Source organism: Bombina bombina, chromosome 4, assembly GCF_027579735.1.
Source record: "Bombina bombina isolate aBomBom1 chromosome 4, aBomBom1.pri, whole genome shotgun sequence".
Taxonomy (NCBI): Eukaryota; Metazoa; Chordata; class Amphibia; order Anura; family Bombinatoridae; genus Bombina; species Bombina bombina.
The window spans coordinates 647,400,073-647,415,957 of NC_069502.1; positions in this window are offsets into that span (position 1 = coordinate 647,400,073).

Sequence of the window (15,885 nt, forward strand, 5' to 3'; positions counted from 1 at the left end):
ACCAATGATGTAGCAGCAACACTTAGCTCCAGGTCCCAGACCGGATAGGATGTCTATTGTGTCTGACAGTTCCAAAGTTCCTCTGATAGGGATGACAGCTACACCGCTCTGTGCAGACTTCCAAAGATCCCGCTAAGTGTTTCAAACACTAAATCCCTCGGCATAGTCCAATAGAATCCTCAGTGACACGAGGATCTACGGAAGCAGGTAAACTGGATTAATCAGTTGCCAGCAAACTGCTGCATGTTACATCATTGGGATTGTTTGATGAGCTGTTTTTTTATCTGATATCTTGTGAGTAGCCACATTAGCGTGTGGGGCTATTATTAAAGTTTGTACCACTACACTTGAATCGTGTTTGCGCTTTTCTCCTTCTTGTGCTTTCAGATTTTCTTTGGGGTGTATGGAGTTACCCGTTTGGAAGAGCAGCACTATTATTGATCTGGAGTTCATGTAAATATATGAGTGGTGGAACTACCCCAGTATTTGTTTCAGAACTCCCTTCACAGTGGGGTAAAATCAACTTCTTGTTTGATACAGTCTGGATTTGGACTGCGTAGCTTGGATTTTTATATTGTACAGAGAATCTTTCCATTGTATATATACATATTTATGTCTGAATAATTTTGTATATTTTAGATTGCATGTGCTAGTTCTATATATCTTTTCTTCTGTAGTGCTACTTATTGTATTTTACACTTTTTTTATAACTATACTTTGTAATGTATTTTTGATGTGTTTTGTGCAACGTTTTTGTTTCAGAAAACAGTTAACCACAGCTCTGAGATGTATATTTTTATTTGGATAAATGGTTAACAAAAAAAAGCAAAAAATGCATGCTTATTTATTGCCAAAAAATATACATAAATAAATATTTGTAGGAAATACAAAAAAAAATACAATTTTCACATGGAAAATTACTAGTCAATCACTGGGAATGTAAAAAACCCATTGTTCTCTACTCAGTAGTTAGCATAATAAATCCTATATTTTTCAGCCATTTTTAATTATTAGGAATGTTTCACAAAAAAATAAATGCTTTTTTTAATGTTTTCAATAAATTATGGAAACATCACAGACACAAATCAAGATTTCACTTCAACCCCCTGCCCAGAATAACATTCATGGTTTTTGAGGATAACAATTTAAATACATGCTTTTTAAATCTTTCTCCTTTTCATTGTATTTGAGAAAGCAGAATAATGTGAAAAATGTTCTATGCAGTGATATGGATGAAAGGTTATCATTACTCTGATGACACAGACAAAAAGATATTATCAGTCAGATGATGTCAATGAAAGGGTATCATTACTTTTTGTGCAGTGATCATTCATAGATTTATAAAAAAAAATACAGTACAGCATGTATTATATTTTATTCCCACATGTATTTTCAAGCCCACCATGGGAAATGTAGTTTGTGTGAAATTTTCAGTGTAAAGATAATTTAGCCTGCTTAATTCAATAAGTAACTCCCAAGAAACTATATTTTTGTACTTTTCTGATACATTTCCATGCTATATCTGTCTTGTATCCCATAGTGATTTCTGAATGTCATATAACTGTACCTGTACTTGTTCAAATGAAAAAACAAGATAAACTATGGAGAATGGTTGTTCCTAACATTCAAGAAAATATATCACAAAACTTCATTGTCTTGGACTAGAGTGCAGTAAATTCTATGTATATTTTAGTGGTTTTACACCACATAAATCCAAATGTTTAATAATAAAAAAAAATGTTAAATTAAAAATTAATATATGACAGCTCAAAAATCGTATTTCTCTTTGTTAACAACATATTTATAAAAAGTAATAAAACTAATTTTTACAACAGAAAATAGGGAAAATAGTTTATAATATTTGATATAAAAATGATTGTGCTTTTTTTAAACTTATCAATGTAATAAAGATTTATCTGTGGTAAATAGCCTTAATTTAATTATTATACACTACATGTATCTCTTTATGAAATGCAAACCACATAGATTTTCTATATGTTTAGATATTGCAAGGTAGTATAATGTGCAGCTACACATGTTCATCAAATTGTTTAAATATTAAGGGCTAGATTACAAGTGGCATGGTAATTTTTTCCCCCACGTTCGCGCAAACAATGCTAGCATTAAGCTTTTTGCGCTTGTCGGGTTGGGCTCGTATTACAAAAAAAAACTTATTTTGCGCTTGCGTTAACCCAAAAAGCGAAAAAATCTGGAGTTTTCATGTGCAAGTACATGCATTCTCCCATGGAAATCAATGGAGACAAAAAAGTGAAAAAAGCTCCCTACCATAAGCCCCTAGTCTAATAACCCCTAAACCCCCATCACCCTACAACACAAACTATCTAAATAAACTATTAACACATAAACTGTCATCCCTCCACAACGCAAAGTAATAAACTAACATCAAAACCTACTAACCGATGGCGGGGGTGATGGCAGGGGAGAAGACGGCGGTCCTTCTCTTCAGAGCTCCTCTTCATGCGGTCACCAGCGGCACACTGAAAAGTGAATGCGAGGTACCCCTTTATATAGGGGTAACCCTTGCATTCCTATTCGCTTCAAATTCAAATCAGCCAATAGAATGAAAGAAAAAAGATTTGCGCTTCACTTGTAATCTAGCCCTAAGTGGTTTAACAGCAAATCACAAAATTGTATGGTCTGATTCAATTGGATGAAACAATCTTTTGAACTAAGCACATAAAATGTCCTAGCAATAGATGTTTTTAACCTACTGTCTGCCAATTAAAGGTCTAAATAATAATACAGTTTTATAACACTATCTAATTAAAGGAATATTAAAGTCAAAATTAAACTTTCATGATTCAGATAGAGCATGCAATTTAAAAGCAACTTTTCAATTTATTTCAATTATTAGTTTGTTCTCAGTCTTTTTATATTTATACTTAATGAGGCACCAGCTCCTGCTGAGCATATGCGCCATTTCACAGTGCATACATATATGAGTCTGTGATTGGCTAATGACTCTCACATGATGCAGTGGGCAGGGAAATAGAAGAAATATTTTAAACTTCTCAGAATTTAGAAATTCAGAATATGTGCTACTGCATTGTCTTTTTGAATGACATGAGGATTTTGCTAAATTTACACTTCGTGCTTTATATTTTATATTTCCTTCGACTTCAGATTATTTCCTTTAAGATGTATTATATTTAAGTTCTGCACTTTCTATTTTTCATTTTAAAGCATTAAGATTCTGTAAACATAAGTGTATTTAGAATTGTGGTTTTACAAATTCTAATTATGCCATGATTTTCTTGTATAGCTTAAAGGGACACTGAACCCAAATTTTTTTTTTTCTTTCGTGATTCAGATAGAGCATGCAATTTTAAGCAACTTTCTAATTTACTCCTATTATCAAATTGTCTTCATTCTCTTGGTATCTTTATTTGAAATACAAGAATGTAAGTTTAGATGCCGGCCCATTTTTGGTGAAAAACCTGGGTTGTTCTTGCTGATTGGTGGATAAATTTATCCACCAATAAAAAAGTGCTGTTCAGAGTACTCAACCAAAAAAAAGCTAAGATGCATTCTTTTTCAAATAAAGATAGCAAGAGAACAAAGGCAAATTGATAATAGGAGTAAATTAGAAAGTTGCTTAAAATTGCATGCTCTATCTGAATCATGAAAGAAAAAATTTGAGTCCAGTGTCCCTTTAAACAAAGTAGGATCATTTTTATCATATTTATTTGTATCTTCTACAAATTACATTTAATTTTTTATTTGTTCTATGTAAAATAAAACTTACCATTTCAAACCTTCATTACTTTTGGAGAGAAGTTACAGTGCAGACTTCACAGGGGCTGAACTCACTGAATTATCTAAGAAAAAAACTATAAACAAGAATACAAAAGTGCGTCTCCAATTCAAGTGTGTTTTTATTAATGAAATAATATGCGTGTAAAAGTTACTAGAAGTTAAAAACATCAGAGCATGTAATCAGACCCTGTTTGCCCTTGAACCATTCCACCAATGTGCAGGGTAAGATCTTCTCAAACTCTGATAAATTGTCTGTGTAATAGGTCTCATACCATGCCGGCTGGTTGAAGACTTTTCTGGGGAACGCTGAACACAACACATTGTGGGACCTGGAAGTTCCAGAGAGATTAGAGATGTCTTCCATAGAAAGTAATGAGGCTCTCTGAGATGCAAGATTAAAACAAAAGGGCGCCTCATGAAGTAGACTCTGTGAATGATGAAACCAAAAATATCCCAAATGGGTACACTCACAAGTGAGATGGCACTATATAGATGAATAGTGCAAATAGGTAGGCTGGATGTCACAGCCACCAGTGGAATTCCTCCTTAGACTTGAGAGTCTCCAATATACAGCCATAGGCAATCAGAAGAATTCCAGCAGCCACTTTCCACAAACATTACGCTGCAAAAAATACTAAAAACTTTAAAAAAAACTTCAGGGTACAGCTTATCTGTTTAAAAACATGCAACGCTTTTCTCTGCTCAAAGGTGAGCCGTTTCATCAGGCAACGTATTGTTTGTGGAAAGTGGTTGCTGGAATTCTCCTGATTGCCTTAAGAAGAGGAGCAACCCTGGTGACTTTGATTATTATTCTGGATTTGAAACAGGGATTTTTCTTTTCTCCAAAGTATTGTGTGTAGTATACTACCCCCTGTTTACTTTGTATGCAAAGTGACTTTGTTGTTTTCTCTGAGATACAGAATCTCTCAGGAGAGAGTGAAGTTAATAGTGGATAACCTGACACTGATATAAAAGCTTAGTTTGCAACAAATACAAATTAAACTGAAATTTTTACACTAAAATGTTACTTGCAGTTGCCTTTAGTTTAGTATACATTACTTTTCTTACAGTTAAATAAGTGTATTGTGAATTTTGATCAAACTTTACCTGCATATAGTTGGTGAGATAAATTAGAGAGACACAAAGGTGTAAAATGCTTAGTGCATATCATGAGAAAAGTGAAAGAGATTGAGACAGGCCCTGGGAACATCCCTGTTCAGCCCAGGGAACTCCCCTGTCCCATCCACTTTATGAAACTGTCAGATTTATTTTCAAATAGAACAAATACAAAATGCAATGCAATTTGTAAAATATATACAAAAATATACAAAGTAAGATCCTAATTTGTTAAAGTAACATAGAAAACATAATCAGAATTTGTAAAATCACTGCTGTATGCTGAATCTAAATGCATTGAAATACTAAATTGAAAGTGCAAATCTTAAATATAATACAACTAAAAGGACCCAATCCGATCTAAAGTAATTTAAACTACATACACAATGTATAACTATAATAAAACTCCCTTGTTATGTAGTGCTATATTGCACTGAGGTTGTCTCTCCTTCACATGCAGAAATGCAGGGAGTGCCCCTTAAAGAAGTATAGCAACATTTGCCTGTTTAGAATCATGTGAGAGATCTTGTAGTGCTGAGCTCTCATGTCAGATCATCTGATCTCTGTGGAGAGCTTTATGGGAGGCATTTCTCATGTCTCTGGGGCCTCAAAGTTCTGACATTTTACCTAGAGAGTTTGGAGAGTTCAGCCCTGGTTGAGTCTGTACTATAATTTCTCTCCAAGCTGGATAATCTTTGATCATCTGGGCCCAGATAATAAGATGACCATGGAAAAATAACAGAAGAAGGAAGAAGAATTGAGAGGCACATGTATTAAGTGATTCAGTAGCACATTGGCAGATACAAAAACAGAGATTGGGCACAGGGCTGTAATGAACCCCAAGATAAAACATGACCTGTAGTAATTGAGACACTCCAGCATTCCTTCCCCATTAGTTATCCCTGAAACTAACAGTTTACAATTAAATAGTAACTACTACTAACTCTTTCCTTGATGGCATACTTAATGAAAAAACACCACTGTATCTAAGCTATAATCTATCTGTTTTGCAAAATGTTTTCCCTAGAGCAAAATAGCATCATAGTAAATTAGTCATTTGTAGAGCGAGGCAACCAGAATGGTGACATAATTCATTGATTTAAGCTATTTTGATAATTAAGTCATCTGCAGATTTGTACATCACTATTCAAACACCCAATTAACTACATTAGCCCCTATGTTTTCCTTTCCCCTGTCACAGACATTTTTATTCTCATTGCGTATTCTTCTCTCATATCACATGCCTGAAAACTCTATTCCATTTTACTAAAACAGTAAGGCTTTCCCCTTTCACCCCAACCCATCTCTAACGTAGCGCTAAAGTGAATATGTAATTTGCCATAACAATGGACCTTTAATTCTTAATTTTAATTTATAATTTAATTGTAATTTAAATCTTGTTTTCTTTTTATTTATATTCTTATTATTAACCTTATAAATGATGTTTTGATACAAAAGATGACTATCAGTTGTAACCTTATCTTGTTACACTTCAGATACCTCCTGACTGTTTATAAAGCTGAAGTGTTTTGCGTTGTATCATCCTTTATTGAAGAAAAAAAAAAACAATACAAATATTGTTAAAAACAAAACAAAATGCCAGAAAGATTGGTTTTCTTTATAGTGTTGCCTTCTCTCCCACCCCGCCAAAAACCAGTGTGGAGGTGGGGCCATTGGTCAAACAGAATATTGTCAAGAGGAAAATTATTAGAGGGAACCTACTTCTACAAATGGTTGTAGTGTGGTATATGAAGTAGATTAGAGCCATCAGTTGTGTTTAGTGGACCAGTTATTTAAAGCTTTCTGCACTGGCAAGATTACCTAAAAAGTATTGTTAGCACTGTGACATACTTCAAAGAATTTTAGAAAGGCACTTTTTAGTTGAATAGCTGTTTATCTAGCCATGCAGGGTTTTGGATGTGAAGGATAGACACACACATTACAATATAATGCTCAAACAAATCTCCCAAAGATGCGTGATTTCTCTTTGTGCTGTCGAGTTTTTAATCATCAGGTCCTAAAACATAATAGCGTTATAAAAAGGGTCTTACATTACCCCTTGAATATTTGAAAAAAAGAGCCGAAACACACTTGAAGGCCCACTACTGTCACTACACTTCCCTCTGCCATCCTTACTAATGATCTCACCAAGGACACTGTGTCAAATGTTGTGCATCCAATTTTCCTAGAGTTGCTTGCAACACTGCACTGTTTTACTATTATTATTATTATACTTTATTTATGAAGTGCCATCATATTCCGCAGCACTGTCCATGGATACAGTTCATTTAAATAAAACAATAATATAAAACTTCTAACAGACAGGACAAAATTTACAAACACATACAGTAGGAATTGAGGGCCCTATTCCAGTAGGAACTTACAATCTAGAAGGGTAGGAGGTTGAGAAACAGGAGGTGAGGACTGCAAGATTGAGAAAAATGTTAATACAGAGTTAGATGAAGGAAATGTTGTTAGGTAAGAGAAATATTATTGAGTTGGGTGGTAGGCTTCTCTGAACAGAAAAGTCTTCAGAGAACATTTAAAGGAAGAAAGATTAGGGCAAAGCCTGACAGCATGAGGGAGAGTGTTCCAGAGGGTAGGTGCTGCATGACAGAAGTCCTGCAGTCTAGCATGAGAGGAGGTGATAGGTGCAGATGCAAGGAGCAGGTCATTGTTGGATCTTAGTGGGCGGGCTGGAGTATACTTGTTGATTATAGAGGATAGGTAGAGGGGAGCGGTGTTGGTGAGTGCTATGTATGCAAGGGTGAGAATTTTGAATTTTATTCTGCTGTGTATGGGGAGCCAATGAAGGGACTCTCAGGGTGGTACAGCAGATACAGAGCGACGGGAAAGGTGGATCAGTCTGGCAGAGGCATTTAGGATGGATTGAATGGGGGAGAGGCGGGAAAGAGGAAGGTCAGTAAGTAAGTTATTGCAGTAGTCAAGTCGGGAAATAACAAGGGAGTGGATTATTTGCTTTGTGGTGTTAGCGCACAGAAAAGGTTGAATCTTGGAAATGTTGCGTAGATGGTTGCGGCAGGATGTAGAAAGCAATTGGATATGGGGGGGCGAAGGATAGATTTGAGTCAAGTGTAAATCCGAGGCAGCGGACTTGGGGCGATGGAGAAATGGTGATGCCATCAACAGGGATAGAGAAGTCACAAGTCGGCGCAGAGCTTGAGGGGGGATAAGAATGAGCTCAGTCTTGGACGTGTTAATCTTTAGGAAGAAATACCAGATAAGCAGTCGCTGACATGAGAAAGGACAGAGGGAGAGAGAGCAGGGGTGGAGAGGTAGATCTGGATGTCATCAGCATAGAGGTGATATTTGAAGCCATAACTGTTGATAAGTTTACCCAGCAAAGAAGTATAAATGGAGAAGAGTAGAGGACCCAAAACAGATCCTTGAGGTACTCCAACAGACAGAGGCATTGGAGAGGAGGAGTCGCCGGCAAATGACACTAAAAAAGACCTGTGAGAAAGATAAGAGTGAATCCAGGAAAGAGCAGTGTCACAGAGGCCAAAAGAACTAAGGGTCTGTAGGAGGAGGGGGTGGTCAACTGTGTCAAAGGCAGCTGAGAGGTCAAGTAAGATGAGTATAGCGTAGTGGCCAATCGTTAGTAACCTTGGTAAGGGCAGTCTCGGTTGAGTGTTTGGGGCAGAATCCGGATTGCAGGGGGTCAAGCAAGGAGTTGGCAGAGAGGAAGTGGGTAAGGTGATTGTAAACTAGTTTTACAATCTAATTTTTTTTTTAATATAGTTTGACTGCACTCCTCTTGGAGTCTTGTAACCTGCCTTTTGTACTTGATGGCCATGCAACCTGTCTATTACACTTGACAGCCTGCTATGTGCCTACTCTGCTGAACCCTTTATGTATTAATAACACATACCATGCCCATTTCTTGCCTTTATTATATGCTGTTTCCTGTCTATGAAACCTTTTGACATGTTACTTGTTCCATTTTTTTCTGTGTCTTAGCTTTATTTATTTGTAATTGATCTGAGAAAGACATTTACTGACTATAAAGTACCTTCAAGTCACTGGAAATGTCCTCTGATGCTATATGAATTTTGTTGTTCTCAACTGCAGAATTTAATTTGGAATAACTCCTACATGAAATGTGTTCTGTAAAGTACTTTAGAGTTGATCCCAGTCTGTTGTCTTATAATTATCTACAAGTTAACGGCTGCCGATTAGCGGTTTTCTATGTCGCTGAAATCTCAATCAACCATTTTATTGTTTAGCAATAGACCCTTTTTTATTGTTTCTGTAAAAAAAGACCTTATATTAAACATTTACCATTCGTTTTCTTCTGATCATAATCCTAATTCTCAATAATGAAGAACACATTAAAAAGACATTTTTCACTTATTGGGCTCATGCACGTGAATTTACAGAGGAGTGAGTACTGATTGGCTAAAATGCAAGTCTGTCAAAAAAACAGAAATAAGGGGGCAGTCTGCAGAGGCTTAGATACAAGGTAATCACAGAGTTAAATGTGTATTAATATAACTGTGTTGGCTATGCAAAACTGGGGAATGGGTAATTAAGGGATTATATATCTTTTAAAACAACAATTCTGGTGTTGACTGTCCCTTTAAGAGTTTTCCAAATCTGAGTATTGGACGTGTGTATGGTCTATTGTATTTTCCAGAAACCAGCCTTGAATGGCTCTTCCATATCAGTTAATGTAATTTGCAACAGCACAACAATATAAGATGTAATCAATTATATTTCAAAGAAATATCCTTTGACACAGCTTACAGTACTTAATCATGCTAGTTACTCATTACTATATATCATGTTTAAATAGTGTAAGTAAAATCCAATCAAAATAAATATATGCACAATTAATTTTTTAACGATTTACACTGATTGATATAGAAATTCATTTAAAAAAAACATGGTTAGACCTCTAGTGGTAGAGGAGGGTAATTACCACTGCATTACAGAAAATTAAATTAAAACATAAAATTAAAATTACTCAATGTTATTATCAAATGGAGCTATATACAATTCAACATCCATTTATTGTTATTGTTATTACCGATCAGAATAACATCTCTAATGTCAATTTAAAGCTTCATAAAAACAAGAACAAATCATAGACCATGTTAAGACCATTTGAATAAAATGGGTTAAGGTGTTAAATCCACATAACCTCTATACTTTTAAGTTTTAGCTCTCTATCACTCTCCTTAGTCTTTGCATAGGTATATGTTCTATCATCTCGAGCTGAAGTTAGGTCAAGGGTATCTCATTTACACAAAACATGATGCTACCGGGAAAGATATTTCTCTTAACCTAATTGAGGACCTGTGCTCTTTAAGCCTATGTTTGGCTGTCTTAATGGCCTCACCTATATAAAATACCCCACAAGGGCATTTCAAAAGATATATTACAAAGTCTGTTTGACAAGTGTAGTATCCATTATTTATTTATTTTATGCGCCAAATACTTGCCTTTTATCATCAAATTACACTGAGCAAAATGTAAACAGAGATAACAAACTTTATTCAGTGTAGTTAAAAAGCTAATAACCATTTTTTTGGATAATCTTACATCTGTTCTTACCAAAGTATCCCTCAACTCTTTAGTAAAAAGGAATTAGTATTGACTTAAAGGTTGAACCTATATTACAAGTTCAAACACTTTTTATAATCTTATTAATTATTGCACTCTTATTGCTGTACTCTAATACAAAAAATCAATCTATCTGTATTCCGATTATGCCCCTTAACCTGCCTCCTCTTCATAAACAATTTCCCCTATTATCTTTTGGACACCCTCTGTCAATATATTTATTACCTATTTCATTTAAAAATAAAGTTTATTTCTTTTAATTCTAATTAATTACCTCTTGGGTATTGATTTAAATATATTTTCATAATGGAAACTTTCAACATTTAATAAAGTGTTGCGATCAATAGATTTAATAAAGAGATCTGTCACAAGTCTCTGATTATCAATATAAACCCTGGAATCCCAAATAATAATAGCTAAATTGTTATAGTAAACCTAAGACTAATGGTAGCCTGATTAATTGCTTTTACAAAATTTAAAATGTATTCCAATGAGTCAATCTATATGCCAAATATATAATCTATGTAGTGCATCCAAACTTTATATTTGGTTTTAAACATATCAATAACATAGAGAAATGTGTCTTCTACACTACTCATAAATAACAGTGTATGAGGGGGTTACAATGAATTTTGTCACTGTTTCACTCTCTTGCATATAGTATATTCCAGAAATAAAAAAATAATTATAGTACAGCATCAATTTCAACAGATCATCAAATGTGGTTGAATGCAATTCTGTAGATACTTAGCTTAAAGGGACGTGAAACCCCAATTTTTTCTTTCACGGTTTAGAAAGAGCATACAATTTTAAACAGTTTTCTAATTTACTCTATTATCTAATTTGCTTCATTCTCTTGATATCCTTTGCTGAAAGCAAATTTAGATAGGCTCAGTAGCTGCTGATTGGTGGCTGCACATAGATGCCACGGGTGATTGGCTTACCCATGTGCATTGCTATTTCTTCAACGAAGGATATCTAAAGAATGAAGCAAATTAGATAAAAGAAGTAAAATGGAATGTTGTTTAAAATTGCATTGTCTACCTGAATCATAAAAGAAAAATTTGGGGTTTAGAGTCCCTTTAGGTGCTGAACTCATTATCAATTTTATTTATTTTTTGGAGATTGAATATGTAGAGCTGTTGGCACCTACTCCTGTAAAGGATAACGATACCTTCTCTTATTTGGATATTGAGGCTGCATATATCACAGCCTTAGCCTTCAATGTAAGTAAAAATTATGAAAAAGAAAATAAGGTTTATCTATCTTTAGAACTACATTTGCAATGGCATAAAGAGTTAAAAGGATACCAAGGGGTCTGAGAGCCAAACTCCTTCAATACTCACTAACAATGATATATAGTATTTCAATTTTAAATATATTAAATGTTCTCTGGACCTGATTGTTCTGACGGTTGAATGTTTACAAATTGAAATGGAAAAACAAAACAAACTGATTGATTGTGTCACTGGAAATTACTAAGAACAAATGTTTGTCAGCAGTTGCATTAGTGATAACTAAGAAAAATGTGGAGATAACAGCATCGGAAGGCGATAGAAGATTATAAATGCTGCAAATTTATTAAAGACAAAGAGAACTACACCAATGGGGAGTATGTGTCTGGTCACATGATATGATAGCGTGAGAATAGACCAGCACTAGCCATACACTTACATGATACATTTAATTCAGGATTAGACATAATAACGAAAGAAGGGCAACATGCCAAAAGACACACAGTACTCGAGAACACCCACCGGAACCTGGATCATAATCCCAGAGGAGAGGTATGAATCAGAGAGGCAAGTAGAAGGAAATTTACAAAAAGGAGATCAAGCCTTACTATCAGCTAGATTACAAGTTTTTCGTTTTGAGCTGTGCAGTGCTAACAAGCAGTTTATTCTCACCGCTCACTTACAGACAGCGCTGGTATTATGGGTTTTTACAACCCAGACAAGAAGAGAGCGTTGAGAAAAAAAAACTCATTACCGCACTACAATACCAGCGCTGCTTACGTTAGCGGTGAGCTGGTGTAACGTGCTCGTGCATGATTTCCCCATAGAAATCAACAGGGAGAGCCGGCTGAAAGAAAGTCTAACACCTGCAAAAAAACAGCATAAAACTCCTTAACGCAGCCTCATTGATTCCTATGGGGAAATCAAATTTATGTTTGCACCTAACACCCTAACATGAACCCCGAATCTAAACACCCCTAATCTTACACTTATTAACCCCTAATCTGCCCCCCCCCGACATCGCCGCAACCTACATTATATTATTAACCCCTAATCTGCCGCTCCGGACACCGCCGCCACCTACATTATACTTATGAACCCCTAATCTGCTGCCCCCAACATCGCCGACACGTAAATTATATTTATTAACCCGTAATCTGCCACCCCCTATGTCGCCACCACCTACCTACATTTATTAACCCCATGCAGACCAATTTGATACAGTGTGCGGGGTATGGTCTGAGAGCTGACAGGCTGATCCCCCACCCTTCCAACCTCTGCAGCAATGCAGCAACCTCTGGATATGACGCTGAGAACGTGCACTCAACTTCTTTGGCCGACCATGGCGAGGCATGTTCTGAGTGGAACCTGTCCTGTGAAACCGCTGTATGGTCTTCAGGAACTTCCACGAACGCTGAACCGCTGCAGGCCCTTTAGCCGGTTTCTCGATTAACCGGAAGTGTGTGGGAAGGATAGTAGTGGAGCACTGGGGGTGCACGCCGCTGTTTGCAGCCGGTTCCGCTGCTTACAATCCCAGAAAAACGAAAAAATGCGGCAGCAACAAGCGGAGTAAGAGATAATTTAAAATTCAAATACTTTATTTCTCATATCTTAAAAAAGCCAATTGGCAAAGAATACAAAGGGTAGCAGGTGATAACCCTCCTTACATGTTTCGTGCCTATGCTCGGCACTTAATCATAGGAGTGAGATATGTTAGTACAACCCCTGCTATTTAAAGGGGAAGTACCCAATGATGGCAAAGCTTTAGAAACACCTGTATCAAAGTAGTGTTAAAACTGCTTACCCTCACCTAGCACTAACCAAAAACACAGAAAGGTATATTGTGTTTGAAAAAATATATATATGTACATGTATGTAAATGCTGAATAACTTAATAAGATATATAGTTATACATGATATGTAAATACACATAAAACAACAACTTCAGTGTTATGTTATAACCTTGTAACCTTATGTCATTCTAGATACTAATTATAAATCACCTCCTATAGGCTGAACTGTATTTATTATTTTGTGATAAATACCTATAATGAATATCTAGGGAATTATATCGAGAAATAGGGGACTATATTTATGTGTTCCTATTTATGGACCTAAATGTATCCCATTATTCATTCATACTTATACAAACCAAGTATAGAATGTATAATATTTAAAATTTAAATTGAACTGAATGAGAGCCTAAGATCCAATATTTGTTAAAGGTAGATTACTATATGCAATATTATTGAGAAACTTTGTTAAAATTTCTGCATAGTAAATTAAATTGACCCTTAAAAAATAGACCAAAAAAGTATATATATATAAATAACTATTCCACATAGTAGGACATGTCCCATTCTCTATTTAGACCCTGTGGTACTATCGTTTTAAGTTTGTAAATCCAAAATAATTCACGTTTGAGCAACAATTTTTGTTTGTTGCCCCCTCTAGTGGGTGACTGAATTTTGTCAATAACTTTAACAGTAATGTGTGCTATGTGAGTCATATGTGTTTGATTAAAATGAACCGCTACCGCCGAGTCTTTGTTGTAGTTTTTAGTGTCCCTAATATGTTCTCTGATACGTGATCTGAGCTCTCTGGTCGTTTGACCAATATATTGTAGGGAACAAAGGGAGCATTCTATTAAATAAACTACAAACTCAGTCCTACAATTTGCATAGAACTCCATATTATATCTTTCATGTGTTGCTGAACTGGTGAAAGTATCACTTTTTTCAATAACTTCACACGTAATGCATGGTTTAGTGCCACATTTGTATGTGCCTTTTTTCCTTATCCAATTACTCCCCCGTTTATTTGTTATTGTATTTACCATACTAGGTACCAGCCTGGTGCCCAGAGTCGGTGGTTTCTTGGACACAAATTTACAAGTATGAAAAATGTTACCCAAAGATTCATCTTCTTTTAATATATGTAAATGTTTCTTGAGAATAGCTGTGATTTCATTGAATTGTTTCGAATACTCTGTGGTAAAGACAATTTTGTCTCTACTAAAATCTTGATCTGATCTCTTTTTGGTTGCAATAACCTCTCTTTGAGTCTTATATTTTACCTTTTCGTGAGATTCATTAAGAATTTTACTCGAATATCCCCTTTGTTTTAATCTGTTTGTAAGATCACTACATTGTAGATTGAATTTCTCAGTACAATTAGTGTTTCTTCTCATTCTAATATATTGGGCTTTGGGGATTGATCTAATTAAATGTGGGGGATGGCATGATTTGGCATGGAGTATGGTATTTCCTGCCGTTGGTTTGCGATATGTGTCAGTCATTATTACACCTTTTTCTGGATCACCTGTGAGCTCTAGATCTAAGAAACATATTTTATATTGTTGTAATTCACCTGTGAATCTCAAATTTAAATCATTGGTATTAACATACTCTAAAAAGGTGCTCAACTCAAGTTTATCCTCCACTATAAATATAAGATCATCTATGAAACGCATATACTTGATAATATGCTTTGCAAATGGATTGGAAAGAGTGTAAAGGTATAAATCCTCCCACCATGCTACATACAGGTTGGCAAACGAGGGGGCAAATTTTGCCCCCATCGCTGTGCCACAAACCTGCACATAGTATTCATTATTAAACATAAAAAAATTATGTTTTAATAAAAATTCAATGATTTCACAGAAAAAAAGTTTGAATTCTAAAGAATAACGTGTGGCTGTATCCAAGAAATATCTAATGGCTTTTAATCCTAACATGTGGGGTATACTTGAGTAAAGGGAGGTGGCATCAATGGCCACCCATCTGAACTCCTTGTTCCATTCTACATATTCCAAACAATTCAACAGATGTGTTGAATCACGTAAATAGCTATTAAGGCTTTTAACCAAAGGCTGGAGTATGGAGTCGACCCATTCAGACAATGGCTCAAACATAGAGCCAATGCCTGAAATAATAGGTCTTCCTGGGGGAGAGGTCATATTTTTATGTGCTTTAGGCACATGATGGAATATAGGCACTAATGGATGATCAGGTATCATATTTTTGACCTGTTCCTCAGTGAAGACATTGATGGCTATTCCTTGTTCTATTATAGAATAAAGTTTAGACTTAAATATCTGTGTTGGATTCCTATCCAGCTTTCTGTATGTTTTGGTATCAGACAATTGTCTGTAAGCCTCATTGCAGTAGTA